We start from the raw sequence: 16,048 nt of genomic DNA, 5'->3' as shown, positions 1-16,048 counted from the left end.
CATGTGCTCACTTTCTCTTCATAATCAATAGTGACTAGTTCCAGTGTGAAGTCCTGCCTGGGCTAAAGCCAGTGGAAGTTTTGTCACTGATTTAATGATATCTCTAATGAGACCACCTGAAATTTAGGTAGCTGCCTTCAACAAGGGGCTAAGTGATGGCATTTGAATCCCTCCAGGGTGTTCTCCTTGGCCTGTCAGCTATCCTGTTGACCCTTGTCAGATTGTTAACTCCACGTGGATGCTTCTCCCATCCTGGTATCTCTATCTATATCCATGCATGAGTTTTAGACAGCTGAACCAAGCCCAGGAAGTCTGGGCTATATCTGTGTTGAGGAATTTCTTTCGAGTGATGTAGCCAGGGTAGGTAATGTGAGCCATAGTGGAGGGACAAGTAACTTCATTACCTATACACAGCCTTTACACAATGCACATGGAGAGGTGTCTTCTTTTTGTGCCTAGAGACACTGTTGTGAACCCAAATCAGACACATGGGTGTCTGCATGTACACTGGGGTGCCAGCTCCAGCAGAGCTGATGGAGGTTGAGGTGATAGAAGCAATTGATCTGCGTGCTAAAACGTGTCTACTGCCGCATGAGATGGACAGGGCTATCTGGAGTATCACATAAGAAAGGACTGTGAGGGGCAAGAGGTAAGGGCAGGTGAAATGACCAGGGTACTGTCTTATATGGCTGGACACTCGTTTTAAGCAGTGAAGTAGTGCATGTCTGCATGTGGAGCCAAATCCCACCCACTGGATTGATTCTGCACAGCCCAAGCTACCTGAGACGGGTCCCACCTTGCTGCAGGGTAAGACAAATGCTGCAGCTGCCGGAGAGTTTTATCATAGGGATAATTAGAAACTTTCCTACATGCCTTTATTAACTAAATAATTTTATAATTAGTTTGCAGCACTCAAGCCATTTCAGAAGCAGACGTAGAAATCTCTGAGGAAGGCAGAGAATACCGAGATTGTTTATTCACGGATCCCAGGATCTTTTCCACTGTGACTGTCTCCGGTGGTGGACTCCTTGGGGACAAGTGAGAATTTCAGCAATTTTATGAAATCTTACTTAACAGTCTGCCAACATTCAGATGAAGAGCACAATAGGCAGGAAGACAGGAGACACCATCCAGGTGAAAGTCAAAGGCAGCGCTGCCACTGACATGAGGAAAGGCATTGTGAGGTCCAGACTAGGAGCTTGTGCTGGTTGTGGTTGTGTATCTGGCACACGATCCGGGGAGATTATTGCAATCAGAGATTCCCCTCTCTGTTTCTCTGTTGAAAACAGAGGATTTTTGACATCCGAAAGTAAGTTAGATGTTTTTCCAACATGATTTCTAGATAACTCTCTCTAAGCAAGGCACAGATTAAGTACCATTTAGCTTTTGCTTGACTTTTACAATTTGGCACTTAGGTGATTATACCTTTCTTAACAAAATCTAGCATTTACAAAAATAAGGCTTTTGGTTTGGCAACACAATTAGACAGGACCTTTCTTCCAGGCATATTTTCAAATAAAGTTGCTCAAAATTATTCAGACAGAAAGCCTGAGGTTGAAAGCATAGCTGTTACTTCTGTTTTGTAAACCATATGTAACTATTATTTTTTATTCAACATTAATTGAAAAAGGTATTACCTTTTCTTCTTATAATGCCTCTTTCTCCCTGATTTTGATAAATTTCAATGAATTGCTTTGGGAAAAAGTTAAGTAACAAATGCTGGAAAAATGCAAGTAGAACTGAATCTGCTAAAAAACCCCCACACTTGTGGAATTATAGAAAGGTGAAAGTTTTATATTTTTAATGAAAATGATGCTTTTATCCCAAGAATATGAAGAAAAATATTTTCCTGGGTACACTGTGAACACTTGGGGTAATCCTACTGAGGCAGAGTGGTGACTCCTTATGTTAACTTCTGAGATCTGTCATGAAACTACATATCATATTGGAACAACAAAAAAAGGAGAATTTTCAAAGCTGTTTTTCTAACATGATATGACTCCCCATAGAGTTTCTTCTCAGTCAGGTGCTTTAGACCAGCAACATCTCATTGGCTTCTGTGGTCATTCCTGACTGATAATCATGGCGTTGAGATTAAATCTTGGTTGACCAACCTTGTTTTCTCCATCCGATGTGCTTTGGGGGTAAATCCATGGCTTGCTAAGTCTTCCTTATTAAATGAGGTCAGCAGTTCATCATACAGGCTGTGCAAAGAAGCGACAATCCTAGGTATTTTCTTTGGGGGTGGAACAAAATAACCCAAATGAGAGGTCATCCCCATGGCCATCTTTGTACCCACAGTGGCAAAGGGTATGACTGGATGGACAGAACCCAAAGAATTAAGCAGCTCTGGAGGTATCCCTAAATAGATGTTTATTTGTAACCCTCACACCCAAACCTAGAAGATCCTGTTCTTTCTGCAGGAGTCATGTATTAGTGCTCCAGCTGAGGAACATGCATTAACAACTCTTAGTCTCTTGTACTGAGCATTATGTCTCATCTTTGAAGTCAGATTAATGGAGATTAGTGGTACCACTTAAGAGTTTAAACGTCATACTGACCCAAATTGGTTGTGCAGGCCCAACATATAATGTTGCACATTCAGGGCTCTTACCATCCAGAAAGTGATTTCACTAATTGTTTCAGAAAAGAAAGCTTGTGTTACTTTCTGCTCTAATCCTGAGGTACCCCCCACTCCTGCTTTTCACATCCACTGTCAAACACATCTGGTTGTCCATCTACATAAGCATCCATTTAATAATCAAAGATCATTTTGTTTTAGCTCCAGTTGGCCTGTCTGCTTGCCTTCCATGAGTGATTTCATTCATGTCTCTGATCTCTCAGATGTCTGCTCCAGTTCCCACTAGGAGTGATACTTGACTTGAGGAAAACACACACAAAATAAACAGGCAAAGCACTGCAAAAACTGCTGCTCTGTATTAAAACAAATGGTTTTAATTATTCCAAACAACATGTCTTGGCATAAGCCACACAGAAACCGAAAACAGAGGAGGAAAAAATATTCTTGTTTAAGACTACAAAAATGGAACTGATCCTACTAATTCAAGTTTATTTTTGTGCAGTAATTAAAGGAAACCTCTTGCTTTTCTCTGGCTGTGTGACCAAAACCAATTTGGAAACACACCGAACTTTTCAAGAAAACATTCACTCAGTTGGATCTGATCCTGATGCTATAAAAATACAAATGAATAAAAGAAAAACATTTTCTCAGTGTTGGTCTTAGCAGTTCCCATGGGACTGTCTACTGATGTCAGCTGGTTTTGAATGGAGCACTAAGAACAAACTCTGATTTCCTTGTTCTTGGCCCTGACATCCCTTGGCTGGCTTGGAGTCTTTGTTCTACCTCAAGGATCTGCAGAAAACATCTGGGATTGAGATCCAATTTATGCCCGTGTTTCAATGAAGTAGTTGTCCTGACGTATGTGACCAGCTTCTCCATCCAGTAAATGGAGGTACATAGACGTCTTTGCAGGAAATTGAGTACCTGAGTTAGGCATTTTCTGCCTTGGTTGGCTTTCAACAGCACCTGCCCCTCTCCACTAGGCAGAAGAGGAATTTATGTGCTTTATTTTAAGAGGACTCCCCCTTCCCTAAATAATGAAGATGGAGGTACCTGAGTTAGGCAGACTAAATCACTGGCGTGACGTGTCTTCTGGCTCTGCTGAAGAGCAGCAAGTGTCAGGGTGCCATGGTTTACTGTCTCCTCCTGGGGACTGGCCAGATGTGTGCTTGAAATTAAATTAACCCAAGTCCAGGAGACAAATTCTCACCTCTCTCAAGAACTGCTCAGGCAGCACTTTTAATAGGTTACGTCCATCTCTCCAGTAACATCCTAGAGACGCTACACTTCCAACAAGACCTCAGCAAGGAGAGCGTTACCTATTAACCATCACCCCTTCCTGCAGCACCTGGGTTTCTCCCTTGGGCTATCTCATCGAAACACTGACCCACCCTGACCCTGTTTAGCTATTGAGATCTGACAAGATCACAGCCCGAGGTGGTATGGCTGAATTTACATGTGCTTAACAAATTGCCTGTTCACTCAATTACATTTTATTTAATCATCTGTAATCATATAAATTATGCCTGATGGTAGTAAATGTTCATGTCAGTTCCTAATTACAGATTGATTAATTGACTGTGGTGATTTGTATTACTTATATAAGAATATATGAAGATGATGATAAATTTATGATTAGTATGCAACATTTCATATGAAACATAGTCAGAACTAGGGGAAACTTTCCTCTTTTTGACGCTTATGTTTGGTGTGTCAAAGGTGTTTTGTATTATCGCAAGCCCCCAGAATGGACACTCTCACTATGTTAAAAAAAAAAAAGGGAAAGTAGAAATATGATGCATGCTGCTTTGTGCCTCAGATGAAGCTTCAAGCAAATAAAAAGCTCTTGAAGGATTTCCAGCCATCAAGAATTTGCCTGTTGCTTTCTTCTCACATCAGTATTGATCTGGACAGCATACCAACTCAGCTTTTAGGGTGAGAATCGAGGAAGTGAGAAAAAAAAAATGTGCTAATTTGATTTGAATAAGATGAGTTGTCTTGCTGCATAGCTCAGATCTCACAGCTATCCAGAAAATTGCTTCGAGTTTGGAGGGCTGCTGGTATAAGCCCTGTTTTGCCATGGAGAAGGAATATCATTTGCTGAAGAACGTCCACTTTCCCAGATAAATGCTGGGCAGATGAATAGTGTAAGAGCTCTGACCTTTGGGGAGATCCTGAATGGTCTCAACACTTCCAAGTTAATTTCTTAAACAGAAGGAAACCCAAACCACATATAGGATCTCACCAATGACATACTTATTTTTCGCCAAATAACAACACATCTGAAGTCTAGGTCAGATGAAGACTTAAATTTTGCAAACATTCCTTGTGTTCTCTATGCTTCTGAGCACATCTTGTCCTCTAGCTGTCAGCAATCTGTTTCAGAGATCATAGAATGGCCATTTCTGATGAAAATACCATTGCCTTTGTAAATTATTTATTTATTGATAGAGAGCAGTTTGAAGCTCTCTGAGTTTGCAAGGAGCCAGGAGAGGGGAGCTTGATGCTGTTTCGCACATACTCACACATGAGGTTCGTTGGCTAAATGTTTCACAGTCATGGCAATAGCATGAAAGCCTCCCAGTCACAGAAGCTGTTCCTTTCCCTCATCATGGACTTACGGCTTGGGCTGTGTCCTAAGAGAGCTCTTACCCTACTGACTATCTCAGAATACCCCTTTTTCAGTGTGTTGATCACAGCAAATGTCTTCTTTGACCATGATGAACTGGGCAACCATCTTTGGATCTGGCTTTAGGTGGAAGGCAGTGAAGGCTGGACATTGCATTGCTCTATGCAAATGGACTGCCCTACTATGAATGACTCTTGCAGGAACTTACTGAAATCTCTTTCCATCACAGATCTCATTCACATTTTTCATGATTGTATCAGTCATGAGTGCACTCAAAGTTTTCCTTCTCATTCCCAGAAGATACCAGAAGTTTTTTAACTTCTCTGTCAACTCTGCTGCTGTTTCTGTTAATCCAGTTCTCGAGGTCACCCAGCTTCTCCCACACAGCATATCAGTCCTCCCCAAAACCACGTCTTCTGCATATTCAGAATACTCATTTGTACATATCTATTTTTCTACCAAGATTACTCACAGACATTTTAAACATGAATACTGAAAAGAAAAGGATCCCTGGGGAGACCCACTAACAAGCCATCCCCATTCCAGCACTTCTTCTGTTACCAGAGACTCTTATTTCCCTTAGAGATAAACACCTTACAATTTTCTTCCTAAGCCCCAGTTTCTCTAACTTCACTAATCCAGCTAATCCCTCTCTGAAGCAAGGATAAGTGACAGCTATTTCATTTCCTTTTCTAAAAGTTAGGTCTTTTTTTCAAAGGAATATGCTAAACACAAGTGACGCTGTCTACCTTTGGAAAACCCAAGTTATATTTAAGATCACAGCACTACACCCGTAGCCATTCTTCCCTCCAAATTTCATCCTAATTCTGTCAAAACCAGAAATTTTTTTTTGTTTTTACTGTTTGCTTCCTTTTCCTTGTTACAATACTGCGGTTTTTCCACAGATGCTTTTGTAGCCCCCCTGCAGAAACTGTCCTGGTGGATTTCTGCATCTCACTGGGACCTCTCACTGCAAACAGAAGCTCTCATTGTGCTACCCACGTGTTTGTGATCTTGGATAAATTGCTTACCCATCAATTCCTTGGCTTCCTTACCAGAAAAATTAGCAAAAAACCAATTATGCAGTGATGTCTATTTAGATAATGCTTCTAAAAAGCCAAGGACTGTGCCTGGAGCACGCATAGAGATATCTACCATGTTGCTGTTGCTAATGTGGTCACTTACATTCCTGTGTGTAAATAAATCTTGAACGGGAAAAGCCTCTGGGATGACCAGGGAACACACAATGTCTCATCCATTTATGGTGATCTGAATTCCTAAGTTAGACTGTGAGTGTTCTTCTGTTTTATTTTCACTCAGGCCTTTAGGCTTATAGTTTTATTTTCAGGCTTGACTGTGTGTCCTTTGGGACAGAGGATGTCTTTTTGCTCTCTGCTTCTGCCCTGTAGCCCATCCAAGATGTTGCTGCTAGAGAAAGGGTGCCCAGGAAAGACTAGGAGACTCCTTCACTCACCCATTGACCTCCCAGTCCATTCACCTCTTGGTTGATCTATCAACTCACATATAACAAACTGAACCAAAATACCCCACCCAACCTTTAATTTCCCACTGCCTTTGAGTCTCCTCAGCTCAGGACCTGCCAACAGTTTCCTTAATTAGCTCCTTGTATGAATTTAACAGGATCCCACCCTTCTTTTTTTTTGACAGCCCTCTAATGCTTTCCATGAAGAGGGCAGAAAATGCTACCTGGCAGCTCAATGAGACATTTCCATAACCAGCTGTTTAAATCATGGTAATTGTTTTTACAAAACTAATCTGCGCTGGCAAACAAGTACAAATACGCTGGTGCTTTTTAAAAATGCAGCAGATTTATAGCTGATGTGCTACTATCAGTTAATTCTCATAAAAGGTCATTAATGGTGTGTACAGCGGAGTGGAGGACTGGGCGATCTGGGCTGGAGAGAGATGGTATCCACATGACTGATGTGCAACGCTCAGGGGTCAGAGCATTACAAAATGATTCTCTTCAATTATTTATGTCCCTCCATCTATTGTATGGAGGGCTTGGGCCTGCTGGAAGGAGTTTCTGCTGTCCTTACGCTACTCTGCAGGGTTTTTCCTTTGCCTCAGGAATGGCATTCATTTAAATAAAAATCATCTGGTGCAAGCCTGTCCTATTTCCCATGACTGACAAAAGTTCGAGGAGGAGGGTGGGTGATAACGTTGCAGTAATTTAGCATTGGGGAACCTTGTGCTCTCTGGCATCATAACCGGTAAACGTAATTCCTGGGAGTCTACCCTGTATGATTCCCCTGAGAGGAGATCCCATGGTGGGGTATGAAAATGAGTCTGGGAAGAAAGATTAAGGCTGCCAATTTCATAACCGATGATCTATCCTTGTTATCATCATCATCAACAATGAAGAAGTTTAAATGCTTCTCTCCCTACCTCCAAACCTTCAGCAAAAAAGCCCAACTTAATTTTTACTTTCTTTTTTTTTTTCTTTTTTTTTGCTGATGGCAACAGCATCGGGCATGCTATATATCAACAGTGATATATAGCCTTATGGGCTGACTGTTGACAGCTTACGGCTCTTTTGTCTGGGTTTGCCTACTTGGCGGTTTAATTACGTGAAGTGCCTGTTGTCTGTGCAACGTTCATACCACTGGCTGCTGGAATTCATGGATGATGCTATGTTTACATCAGCCATCAAGCTGATATTCAAACACATTAGCATGACCATAGTGCGAAATACGTGGTGAGTGGAGTTTCTATTGCTGTATTTCAGTTCATCTGCAAGAGCTAAATTAGCCAGAAGAATATTTCTTAGAATAAAATGTTTCTTTTCATGATTTCAATACTTTCTTGCATCCCTTTTTTCCTTTTTTTAAAATGTTAATGGGATTTAAATTATTGACCATACTGATTTTATTTTTGATGCAAATAGCAATAGAGAGGACATTAGAGGGAAGAGTCCCGAGATTTTATGAGTATAGATTACTGTAAGGCTACATAATAAAATGAATACAGCATGCATAAAAGGTCATTATAGCTGTAATAACACTGTCCCAAAGTAGTCCTTTCATTCTGGAGGATTGAAACTTGTTACCAAACCTAAATGAAAAGCAAAGGGGTATGTCTCCAGCCTCTCTTATTGTGACATTTTAATAATTAACCCAAAAGTCTGGGAACCATTTTTTTCAGTATTCTCAAGGAAAGTATCTCCCCATCACTTCATCTCCTGAAAGATACAAAATTTAAGCATGGAAAGGGGTGGAATTTTTGAATGAGAATATCTGGAATTTGTCATACAAATGCCACTGATGTTTTCAACAAACTTTAAGCAATTGCAGCTAGATGCCTTTACTGGGATCAGTGTCTTCTTTCATCTAAAGTAATAAAAAAGCCTGGGCCAGAAGGTATATTCCATGGTTCTGCTCGCTTTCATCTACATGTGGTGATGGCGAAATGATGCCAGCTGAGTGTGCATCTTATCTGCTGAAAAGCTAAATAAGATATTATCTTAGGCTCACTTGAATAAACATGTTTACTTTTTTTCCCATATCTGAACAACAAAATTACTTCTGTTTTGGCTTTGAATCTTTGCATGCTCTTCTAAAATGAGAGGGATGTAGTTGAAGTTAGTATTGGAAAAAAAGGTGAAAAAAAAACCCCCAAACTGAAGCCTGCTAACTCCACTTGGAAAATGAAAGATGATGTATTTTTTTTTTCCCTAAAATTCTGGGGCTAGATCTTCCTTGGGTCTAAAACGGTCACTCAAATCCACCATGAGTGTGTCAATAGTATTGGTTGCCTTCTGTTGGCGCTATTTTGGTATTATATCTTAGAAGAAACTCCAGCTGGAACCCAAATCTGTCCCATCTCACTTCCATTTAATATCTCTTGTCCACCCTTATCTCTTGTGTCCTCCCATGCAGCCCAAACCTTTCAGGGACAGAAAGGGATGGCCTTTCATCAACAGTCTTCGTGGCGGCATTTCTGGCAAGGCCAAATGTTGATCTCTGGGACATCCCTGTATCACTACACTCTAGTGGGTTTCGAAATGCAGTTCTTAATAACCTGCAACAGGATTTAGACCCTTGAATCACTTTATCCTAAAAGGACTTAGGAGCACCTCTACTGAACACTGCAAAATTTGAGCCATTTTCATTTTCAGAACTCACATAGGTGTTATGGGCTTGTCATAATGAATATTGATGGGACGTACGCTTTCAACCGTAGAATTTGGTTCAGACCTTACAATTCTGAACAAAGTGGTGCACAAATACCTCAGTCTGTCAGAAAAATCCCACCTTGTATTCTCATCTATGTAGCTACAAATGCTCATTTCCCATTTTAATCTCTGTCCTGAGGATGAGCAGGCATAAGGCATATAATTTCAATTAATCTGAGATCTGCCAGTACAAGAAGCTATAAAAAAGCTTATTATTATTTATTTCTCCAGGCATTTTATTCATATACCATTAGAGATATACAGCAAAATGTACCTCCTATGCCAATGGTTGTACCGTGCAAAATAGCAAACATTAAAAACCCATAGGAGAGGTTATTGTGTTAACATCTGATGAAGCTTTCAGTAAAATGTAGTGTTTCATCTGGGTGCCAGAGAGCAGTGTACAGGCATATGGATAGACAGATTTTCATCCATAGTGTGGGGCACAGTTGGGTTTTTAAGATGACCAGCTACCCTGTCATGTATTCAGCACCTATTGTGCCTGTCATCTCACTAGATCCAGTGCAACATGAACACGCTCTATCTGTCTGCTGGAAGAGGTAGGAAAACGTCAGAAGTGCTGCCTTTTTTTTTTTTTTTTTTTAACTTTTGCACACTGTAGTAGGTTAATTTGGATTTTTTTTACTTCATGTTGGCCAAGATGCTGTGTATTTTGTAGAAAATCTTCTACGTGGATGTGTGCAAGGCATTTGTCACTGTCCTGCATGACATCCTTGTCTCTAAACTAGAGAGACATGGATCTGATGAACAGACCACTCACTAGACAAGGAATTGGCTGAATAGTCCCACTCAAACCGTTGTGGTCAACAGCTTGATGTCCAAGTGGAGGCCAGGGACAAGTGGTGCTCCTCAGGGGTCGGTATTGGGACTGGCAATGTTCAACATCTTTGTCAGTAACATGGACAGTGGGATTGTGCACATTCAGCAAGTTTGTCATGACACCAAGATGTGTGATCGACGGGCTGGAGGGAAGCGATGGGATCCAGAGGGTCCTGCACAGGCTGGAAGGATAGGACCGTATGAACCTTATGGAGTTCAATAAGGCCAAATGCAAGGTCCTGCACATTGGACAGAGCAATTCCAAGCACAAGCAGAGGCAGAGAGAAACTGGATGGAGCAACCCTGAGGAGAAGCACTTGGGGGTGTTGGGTGAGGAGAGGCTCCACATGACCTGGCTTCAACCAACCCAAACCATTCCATGATTCAGTGATTCTATGAAAATGAAGAAAGTGAAAAGGGAGTAAAAGTGCATGCATGGGGGAAGCAGATGGCTGTAATTTTCCTCCTGCAACTGTGCTGGTGGTGTCTAACAGGGTAATTCTCATTGCTCTTCTTTAGGCTTGGTCTCCATCATTGTGTGCCATAGGTACCCAACCCAGCACCTTTGACACTTACCAAAAGTTCTCTATATTATTACCTATACATGTACAATACACACACTGTGTTATCTCCATGCTCGGACTTACACGTGCTTTGAACAAAGGCTTGCTCAGATGGGCTGGGTTAAAGATTTAAGGTAGGAAGGGTCTCATCCCTGTTTGAATTGAAAGTGTACGTTAAAATGATACACGGTTACAAACACAGCTAATTGTCTGATTCCATCTCATGGTTCCCTTGACTGTATGCTTTGTAGGTTTAGGTCTTTCTGTTCACTTGGTTTTGTTTGGCATGTGAGAAGCCATATGTTGCATTATAAGGTGGTGCTAAAGCTTTATGACTGCTCAACAGAGGACTGAAAAATGAGGAGATTTCCACAGTGTGCTACTCAGGGCAGATAAATTACATCTGCCACAGGGGGTGACCATGAAATTAGTGGGGAGCAGGAGAGATGCTGCTGGAGGTATGCATGATTCTTTCTTGGCATGTCTTTATGGACACAGGGCTCTGGGAAAGGCCTATGGCCCAAACCAGTAACGCCTGTTCCTCTGCCCTTACCAGTTCACCAGGCTAGGGCTTAACCTGGTAGGGTTTGGTACAGCAATTTGGGACTGCCACCTGAACCCTGACCTCCTAAGTTCCTGGATAAGCCTGATGCAAGCGTGTGTGATGGTCGGAGTGCACTGCAGGAGCCTTGGTGCATATTAAGAGGTGGCAACTTTCCTTAGCTCACTGGTATCAGGAGGACAATCAGCAGGGCTCCAGTGTTGCTTGCTGCACTCATTGCTGGGATTGCTGTGACTGTGGAGACAGAGCCATGTGGCAATTGTATGGTTCATCAGTGCTACAGCAGCAGAACTTAAAAACACCGGTGCCCAGGCTGCCTAACTGAAATCAACTGGCTAGGGTGATATTGCGCCTGCAGAGCCGTGTCATGGAGGAGATCCAGCTGAAAGAGCTGCTGAGCTCTAAGCAGGGTGCCTAGAGGCTTGGTGGGACCCCAGTAGTAGGGCATAGGATGAGGGAGTGAGCCCCTGGGTGCAGGAAGGTTGAGAGCTCTTTGGGTAGCAGGAGGGTGGCACAAACATGTGGCCATCAGGATGGCCATCGACAGCACCCAATATTGTAGTGACAGCCTATTTCTATGCTTCATTCCTGGAGACTCACTGCATGAATATTACAATAGCTGCTACCACCCCTCATCCCTTATCATGCTTTCCTTCCCCCTCTTGTCCCTTCCTTAATGATTAAATGACTGCGTTTGGTAAAGGCACAATAAGAAAAAACAATTAATAGAGGCTCCTTCCTCCCCTCCTGAGCGGGACAACGGCACAGAGGCATCTGTGTGTGTGTTTAATGGGTTCAATTTCCTTTCTCTGCCCTGGTTTGGTGGCTGACAAGGGAATGCAGCAAGATGGTGGTTACTGCTGCTTTATTGAAGGGAACTCTATGAACACTCACTTGGGTATAACAGGAGCAGTGCCCAGGCTTCCTTCTCCTCAGCATCTGTGCCCATGGCCAAGGGCAAGCATTTCTTTGGGAAGGATAACCCCCTTTTGTCTCCTATCCCCCTTGTCCCCTCCAAGGTAACTGAGCTGGCACAAAGGATGCTGGTGAACTGGATATGCTGGAAAAGCAGAGCTCCTGGAACAGTCCTTGGAGCTCCATAAATGCGTGCCGAAGGAAATTAATTGAATGCTGTGTATCAAAGGAAATAACAATAACCATAATAATGCACATCCCTAGCAACTAGAGAGAGAAAAGATCTATGTGGTTCTTTCATCTCTTTTCTGCCAAGGAATTATTATTCTCTTTGCCAACTAATCCCAAAGTGATCAGGCAGAGATTTTGAAGATGGGAGGTGTTTTTCCAAGGGCAGATAGGTGCTAACGTTAGAAGAAGAGGAACATCCATTTTGCACATTTCAGCAGAGATGCTGGAGATATCACAGTGGTGCCCATCATTAAGGCCAACAGTCCTGATCCATAGTGGCCACGAGAACAATGAAGGAGGACGTGGAGCTCACCCAGCGCACAAGTGGGCAGCACTGCAGACACAATGCCAGGCTGGTGTGGCTCTGGTGGTGTGGACCAAGGTTTTGTGCTGGCTGTCTGCTTCAGGTGCTTTTGAGGCCAAGATGATTTTTTTTCACAATGGACTTCAGATCCCACATACATGCAGATTTTTTTTTCCCATTGATTGAGCTGCTGTCCTCAAATGTATTTCTCTGATACAGCCATCCAGCTTGTACTGAGCTGTGAAAAACTAAGTGACTTCCCCAGCATCTAGGCAGGGACCAGCATTCAGCTGCACATGGTTCTCCTCTCTTTCTCTTGCGCACCTGGAATACCATGCTCAGTTTTGGTCCCTGCTACATAAAAAAAGATATGGACTGGCTGGAGAGGGTCCAGAAAAGGCCACAAAGATGATCCAAGGACGGGGAGCTATGAGAGGAAAGGCTGAGACAGCTGGGCCTGTTCTGCCTGGAGAAGAGAAGGCTGAGGGGAGCCTTGTCATCATATTCCAGTATTTAAAGGGTGGGTACAAAGAATATGCAGACTCCCTTTTTACAAGGGGTCCCATGGAAAAAACAAGGTGATAGGCACAAGAATCCTTGGGAGATTCTGACTGGATAGAAGAGGAAAATTTTCCCCAGTGAGATCACTGGAGTCATCTCCCCAGGGAAGTGGGGACTCCCAGCTTGAAGATTTGGCTGAGCAGGATGCTGGAACATCTAGTCTAGGTCATGCTTTGCCTAGAAAGGTTAAGCCAGATGATCTCTGAGGTCCCTCCCAACCTGGTACTCTATGATTCTTCATACAAGACCCCAGACAAGCCCTGAGCTGAGATGTCCCTGCCACACTCAGGAGCTGATAAATGGTCCTTACACTTCTGAGGAAGGAGGTTTGGAGGAAACTAATGGCTACTGTTAGCACAGGCGACTGTGGAACCTGCTTGGATAAGCTGGACAGATTGAGGGTGGGATCTGGTCTAAAGGATGGTCTTCAAGCTGTGGCTCACGGGATGTAGGAATGGGAGGTGTCTGACTAAACAAATACTTATGACTTCAGTGGACTTGACTTGAATGGATGAAATCCAGCTTTTTCCTTGAAACTCCTACAGCTGCTTTGCCTCTCTGTACCTTCTTTCCCCATTTATAAAGAGCTGATGAGAATATGCCTCTATTGCACCGAGGCTTCATTCATTAATACTTGCAAAAGGCTTTGAGATCCTCAGATGGCCAGTGCAAGAGAAGTAATTATTTATTAACAGCCTCCGTGAAGGTGTGGGCAGCCATATTACATCTCTCCTGGGTATTTAATTTAGGTACTGAGCATTTATTGTGGGTCTGAGAAAGTAATTGCTGATCTGGGCTGCTGGAGGTGGAAAGGGTTTTTTTTCCTATTTCTTTTTTTTTTTTTTTTGTACCTGAATGAAATGCCTATAAATGCAGATAATATTTCTTACAGTGGAGATAAAGGGTTGATACCTAGAGACCAACCGTCCTTGAGACTTTAGCTGAGGCTGAGATGTGTCTCTCTTAAATGCTCTATTATAAGGTGGTCGGGGACGGTTGAGGTGATAGAGGCAGGGGTATGATGCTGCTCCCCACTTGGGCATCCTTCAGGGTGTTGTGGATGGTTTGGTCTGTGCCAAGCTAGTGATGGCTGGGCACAACGAGCATCCTCTCCCAAGTTTCTCATGAGATAAGGTCTTTTTTCCCCTGCTTTCCTTCCCGGGGTAGACACCCCCTTCCCCAAAACACCACCACCCTCTGCAGGTGTGTAGGGCCATAGCTCCCCTTGACCCACCACGCTCAGTGGGGAGAGGCAGTGTAATGCGGGGCCTTTTCCATTAAGCATCTTCCGTCTCCTTTTCTTTTGTTAAAGCCAAATGGAACAATGTAATTAGCTTGTTACAATTAAAGTGACTCGACTGGATAAATTGTAATCACCCAGACTGAAGTTAGGCATCCCTGCAGGTCCCGGCCAGAGCAGCTGAGCTGCCTCATTTGCATAATTAAAATATACAAATGATAATGGATTTTGTACTCAATTTCCAGCGGCTGTAAATTCGAGAAACTATGAAATTAGAATAACTGAGATGGAGCCCGCCTTGAGGTAATGAGGATGACAAGTTTTGACAGTAGGGGTGTTTATAACACTAGTTTCTCGCTGCAAAATAAATAAGTACAAAAAAGATTAGACAGTGATATTAGTTAATAGTTCTGCGGACAGTGGGGAAAGGAGATAGACTGGTGATTACCTCTGCAAATTTACGCTGCCTTTTTGACAAGCTCTCTCCTAACCTTAGGGGACACCTTTTGCCTGATTATGAGAAATTGAGAATGAATTAAATGCATAAAAAGGGTTGTCACAGATAGACAAACTAAAGGAAAAGAAATGAAATTAGTCTTGCCGTTTTAGTTTGCCGCAGGAGGAGGGGGGAGAGGGAAGGGGAAAAGGCTAGGAGAAATGTTTTAGCACTCCCACAAGGAGGAAATTAAGAGACTGAGTGGTCCAGAACTGAGGCTGATCTCACAAAAAATAAAGAGTCATTGGGATCCCTGGTGGAAATAAGACTAAAAATATTTGGGGTAGATAACATCTTGTCCAGGTCAGCTCCAGGGTCTGTCTGGGAGCAAGTTGTGCTTTTCCGTGGTTTATTTATTTATTTTAAATTTCTTAGCAAATATTTTCTGCCTCCATTTTTAAGCCTCTAGGTCTCCTGAGAACCCTTCAGAGTTGGAAATCCAAGCTGATCTGGGTCTGGGCAGGTTGCCTGCCATCTCCCTGACTTCTCTTTGCACACACCTCCTAAATCACAGCTGTTTTACAAACAGGCACACAAACATAAGCTTGTTCACAAATATTTTGTGAAGCCCAGCTGAAAGTGGGTGTCTCCATTCTCGTTGACTTTTCCTTTGTCCAAAAGTATTAATTAACAATTGAATGTGTTTATTAATGATTTTTTTGCAACTTCCTCTCTCTCAGCAGGACATTGAGGAGCATAAGGAGAGCTGTACCTGGTAAGAACAAGTGTTGAGCAGCAAATGTCCCTAGAAGGGTATTAAAGGGGGAAGCGGAGTACTGGAGTTAGAACTGCCTGTGGTGGGCAGGATTTGCTTGATTCTGTGAACTGACCCTTGGATATGCTGATTTTGCTCTTTTTTTACCCTTTTTGCTCTGACAGGAGCCATGGTGATCAGCTCAGATGGAAATCTCTATCTCATACATGGCTGGAT

Source organism: Pezoporus wallicus, unplaced genomic scaffold (genome assembly GCF_028554395.1).
Source record: "Pezoporus wallicus isolate ANWC-B61680 ecotype Strahan unplaced genomic scaffold, APGP_CSIRO_Pwel_v1 scaffold_13428, whole genome shotgun sequence".
Taxonomy (NCBI): Eukaryota; Metazoa; Chordata; class Aves; order Psittaciformes; family Psittacidae; genus Pezoporus; species Pezoporus wallicus.
The sequence above is the reverse complement of the archived record's forward strand: the minus strand, read 5'-3'. Positions refer to the sequence as shown.